This window comes from Mustela lutreola, chromosome 1 (genome assembly GCF_030435805.1).
Source record: "Mustela lutreola isolate mMusLut2 chromosome 1, mMusLut2.pri, whole genome shotgun sequence".
NCBI classification, from domain to species: Eukaryota; Metazoa; Chordata; class Mammalia; order Carnivora; family Mustelidae; genus Mustela; species Mustela lutreola.
In genome coordinates this window covers 31,623,393-31,629,365 of record NC_081290.1, presented here as the reverse complement: position 1 = coordinate 31,629,365, position 5,973 = coordinate 31,623,393, and positions in this window count along the sequence as shown.

The window sequence follows — 5,973 nt, the reverse complement described above, 5'->3', positions numbered from 1 at the left end:
ACTGAAATACTAGCCAGTAGGATCCAGCAGTATAATAAAATGATTATTCACCATGACCAAGTGGGATTTATTCCTGGGCTGCAAGTTTGGTTCAACATCTGCAAATCAATCAATGTGATACAATACATTAATAAAAGAAAGAACAAGAACCATATGATACTCTCAAAAGATGCTTAAAAAGCATTTGACAAAGTACGGCATCCTTTCTTGATCAAAACTCTTCAAAGTGTAGGACTAGAGGGTACAGACCTCAATATCATCAAAGCCATCTATGAAAAACCCACAGTGATCATCATTCTGCTATTCAACATAGTACTGGAAAACCTAGCCTCAGCAATCAGTCAACAAAAAGAAATTAAAGGCATCCAAATTGGCAAAGAAGAAGTCAAAGTCTCACTTTTTGCAGATGATATGATACTTTATGTGGAAAACCCAAAAGACTCCACTCCAAATCTGCTAGAACTTGTGCAGGAATTCAATAAAGTGTCAGGATATAAAATCAATGCACAGAAATCAGTTGCATTTCTATACACCAACAGTAAGACAGAAGAAAGAGAAATTAAGGAGTTGATTCCATTTATAATTGCACCCCAAAACCATAAGGTACTTCAGAATAAACCTAACCAAAGAGGCAAAGAATCTGTGTTCAGAAAACTTTAACATACTCATGAAAGAAATTGAGGAAGAGAAAAAGTAATGGAAAAACATTCCTTGCTCATGGATTAGAACAAATATTGTCAAAATGTCTATGCTACACATTTAATTTAATCCCTATCAAAATACTATCACCTTTTTAACAGAAATGGAACAAATAATCCTAAAATTTATATGGAACCAGGAAAGACACTGAATAGCCAGTGGAATGTTGAAAAAGAAAACCAAAGTTGGTGGCATCACAATTCCAGACTGTAATCATCAAGACACTATGGTACAGTGTACAAAAACAGACATATAGATTAATGGAACAGAATAGAGAGTCTAGAAATGGACCCCCAACTCTATGGTCAACTAATCTTTGACAAAACAAGAAAGATTGTCCAATGGAAAAAAGACAGTCTCTTCAACAAATGGTGTAGGGAAAATTGGACAGCCACATGCAGAATAATGTAACTGGACCTTTTCCTTACACCACACACAAAAAGATACAACGGATGTGAGATAGGAATCCATCAAAATCCTTGAGAAGAATACAGGCATCAACCTCTTTGACATCAGCCACAGCAACTTCTTCCCAGATACATTGCCAAAGGCAAGGGAAACAAGGGCAAAATGAACTATTGGGACTTCATCAAGATAAAAAAACTTTTGCACAGCATAGGAAACAGTCAATAAAACCAAAAGATAACTGACAGAATGGGAGAAGATATTTGCAAATGATGTATCAGATAAAGGGCTAGTATCCAAAATCTAGAAAGAGCTTATCAAACTCAACACCCAAAGAAAAAGTAATTCAATCAAGAAAAGGGCAGAAGACATGAACAGACAGTTCTGCAAAGAAGACATCCAGATGGCCAACAGACACAGGAAAAAGTGCTCGACATCACTCAGCATCAGGGAAATGCTAATCAAAACACAATGAGATACAACATCACACCAGTCAGATGGCTAAAATTAACAAGTGTAGAAATGACAAATGCTGACAAGGATGCAGAGAAAAGGGAGCCCTCCTACACTGTTGGTCAAATTGCAATCTGGTGCAGTCATTCTGGAAAACAGTATCAAGGTTCCTCAAAAAGTTGAAAATAGAGCTACCCTATGACCTAGCAATCAAAAAACTGGGTATTTTCCCTAAAGATACAAATGTAGTGATGAAAAGGGACATGTGCACCCGATGTTTATAGCAGCAATGTCCACCATAGCCAAACTATGGAAAGAACCTAAATGTCCATCAACAGATGAGTAGATAAAGATGATATGGTGTATATATATACAATGAAATACTATGCAGCCATCAAAATAAATGAAATCTTACCATTTGCGATGACGTGGATGGAACTAGAGGGTATTATGCTGAGTGAAATAAGTCAATCAGAGGAAATCCATTTTCATATGATCTCTCTGATACGAGGAATTTGAGAGGCAGGGCAGGAGGCATGTGGGGTAGAGAAGGAAAAAATGAAAAAAATGGGACCGGGAGGTAGATAAACCATAAGAGACTCTTAATCTCACAAAACAAACTGGGATTTTTTTGTGGGGGGTGGGAGGGTAGGGATAGGGTGGCTGAGTTATGGCCATTGGGAGGGTATGTGCTGTGGTGAGTGCTGTGTAATGTGTAAGCTTGATGATTCACACACCTGTACCCCTGGAGCAAATAAAACATTATATGTTGAAAGAAAGAAAGAGAAAGAAAAAGAAAGAAAGAAAGAAAGAAAGAAAGAAAGAAAGAAAGAAAGAAAGGGAAGGAAGGAAAAAGAAAGAAGCAGGCGAGCCCTTGGACTAATTGCCATGGCCAGGATTTCATCTTCACTCTGCATCTTCATTCAATCTTCACTCATCTTCACTCAAATCTGCTGCAAGTAACTTTTTTTTCTCCCAAGATCTCTTTTTTTCATGCATCAAAGAAGGTTTGAACTAGGTTTTCGCTAAAATGTGTTACAGGCTCCTTCAAATGCATACCACTATGATCAGGAAACACAGAAGGGAGCGTGATGGCAGAGCACTTAGCTGTTCCAGCAACATCACCTGTATCACATCTCTAGGCCAACATGGGCATCACTTAAGTGCCCATGTGTAAGAAAGGACAGGGAAAATATGTCAAATAAGTTGTCTACTATTAGTCTTAGATTTAAGACATAGATAACACAAAGCAGTGCTTAGATTCAAAAAAGACATTCCATATTCTCAGATTTATAAAAAGCTTCCATTTAAATTAAATGCTGAATATTGTGTTTACATCATATACTAGAGATCATTACCATTTCTTTCCAGAAAAAGAAACAGCACCCTATGAAATTTCAAGATGTCTTATATAATAAAGTTACAGTAAGTATTCAAACTAAGTCTTTCAATATCAAATCCAGTATTTAGTTACTACATGATAGCTTGGTGTTTGTAAAGTTATCATGTTTCTGCTCTGCAATATTTGCCATTTTTTAAATTCATTTTTTAAATGCAACAAAAATTTGGATTCTGTACTTTTGTATCCTACAAAACAAAATGACAACACAGAAGTTAAAAATTGAATGGGAAAGAACATTTTATAAAGCTTTGAGAGCAAGAGTAGGTCCTGGTTTGGATGGAGGCTCTATCATTTGCAGGATCACATGGGTCATATCCCTTAATTTCTGTCTTAAAAACTTCCTCTGTGAAATTTCGACCATAATGTACATTCATCTAACAGACTGGGAGAATTAGATGTTAATGTTTATGATGTACTCAGCACCATTACTAGGGTCCCTTGATAATGCTAGTTGACATCATTATTACTGCTGCTACTTTTGCTGTTGTTATTTGAACACAGCTAGACCAAACAGTCCATCGTCATCTTGTCTATGGAATCTTCACCCTGAACACATTACATTCCAAAGTACTAAACTGCGTAATTAAACAGAAAACAAAATCTACAACTAAATAAATAAAAAAATTTCACCCCTAAGCCCTGATATATCCAAAGATAGGAAAACAGATCAGTTATGATTGTTTAATCATCACATATTTTGATGACAAACTCATCTTCCTCCCTCAACAAATGGTGTTGGGAAAGCTGGATAACAACATGCAGAAGAATGAAACTGGACTTTTTTCTCACAACATACAGAAAACTAAATTCAAAAATGGATGAAAACCCTAAATGTGAGACAGGAAACCATCAAAGAACACAGGCAACAACTTCTTTGAGAAAGACCATAGAACTTCTTACTAAATATGTCTCCAGAGGCAAGAGAAACAAAAGCAGAAATGAATTATTGGGACTTCATCAAGATTAAAAAGGTTTTGCATATTGAAGAAAACAATCAATAAAACTAACAATAAAACTAGAAGCCAGCCTTCAGAAGGGGAAAAGATATTTGTGAATGATACATCTGATAAAGGGTTAGTATCCAAAAATTTATCAAGAATTTATCAAATCTAACACCAAAACTAAGGAATCCAGTTAAGAAATGGGAAGAAGAAATGAATAGACACTTTTTCAGATAAGACATCCAAATGACCAACAGACACATGAAAAGATTCTCAACATCACTCATTACCAGGGAAATATAAATCAAAACTACAATAAGTCACTGCCTCACAACTGTGAGAATGGCTAAAATTAACAACACAAGTGACAACAGTTATTGACAAGGATGTAGAGAAAGAGGAATCCTCCTGCACTTTTAGTGGGAATCAAAATTGGTGCAGCCACTCTGGAAAACAGTATGGAGGCTCTTCAAGTCGAAAATAGATCTACCAAACAACCCAGGAATTGCACTACCAAGTACTTACCCAAGACACAAAAATATAGATTCAAAGAATAACATGTACCCTGATGTTTATACCAGCATTGTCAACAATAGCCAAACTATGGAAAGTGCTCAAATGCTCATCCACTGATAAAAGGATAAAAGATGTGTGTGTGTGCACGCACACGCACACACACACACACACATTACTCAGCAATCAAAAAGGATGTCATTTTATCATTTGCAATGATGTAGATGGAGCTAGAGTGTATTATGCTAAGCAAAATAAGTCAGAGAAAGACAATGATTTCACTCATACATGGAATTTAAGAAGCAAAACAGAAAATACATAATGGGAAATAGTATAAAAATTATTTCCCAAATTGTCTAAAATCTAACAAAAATAATTTTAAGGCCTTCATATTCAAAGAACTACTATATAAAATAGAACCTATAGCTAACAATACTCTATTGTATACTTAAAATTTGCTAAGATCTTATGTTATGTGTCTTACCACAAAAATAACAATGTTAAAAATAATAATAACAACTGTAAGGTTTTTTTCCGGCGAGATAAACACAACACCAGGCAAAGTGGGTGCAAGGCAAGATTTATTAAAAACGCTCTCCAGCGAAGTTTCAGGGCTCAGGAGAAGGGGAGCCAGGAAAGTTGCGCCGGGAGGAGGTGGGCACCCTCGGGCGAGGTTCCGCCACTCTGGAAAGCAGAGTGGCGGAAGTCGCACCCAAGGCAGGGAGGAGGGGGCTTTTAAGGGGTCTCGGAGGAAGCTCAGGGGTCTTTTGGAAGTTTCCCTTATTTGGATATCCCGCCTGCTCATCGGGATCCCATTGGTCCACAGGAGCCCGGGGCGGGGGTCTCAGATTCCTGCTTGGGCCTTTGTTCTCCTGTCCGAGCTCAGGTCTTGTGGCGGGAACTTTCGCCATCTTTGGTAGCCCCCTTCCTGCCAGCCCAACATTCCGACCTTTTGCTTAATATAATGGTGTCAGGGGCATCGACTTGGTTCTGGCTACTTCCTGCTGACAGGGGGCGTCGTCGTAGGGGTAGTCGGAAGTGGGCAGGCAAGAGTAGGGCTGGAGGAGGAGTTGATTGACAGATACTCAGGCAAGTTCTTGTAGGCGACCCTGCAAGTACCGGAAAAGACAGGGAGCAACTGAGATTAGGAGGAGGATTATGCTTACAGGTCCCGCCAGAGGGAGCAGCCAGGTTACCCAGTTGTAGGGGTCCAGGCCCCAGGAGGATGTGTCTCGCCACTGTGCTTGGATCCGATCCCTGAGTTCTTTGATCCTGGAGGTAACTATATGATTGGTTAACAAAGTAACAACATTCTTCATTTAATAATAGGCAGGTCCCCCCTTTTTCGGTGGTCAGAAGGTCTAAGGCCCGTCGGTTCTGTAGAGCTAAGGCTGCCAGGCTGGTGACTTGCGTCTGTAGGGCTGTGAGGGAGTCAGCAACCCGTTCTGTGTCATCATTCAGGGCTTGGGAGAGTTTGTAAGAAAAAGTCTATTGAGGTTCCTATCCCCGTTGTTCCAGTTGCCACCCCTGTGGCTATTCCTGCCCCTGTTATGAATGGGA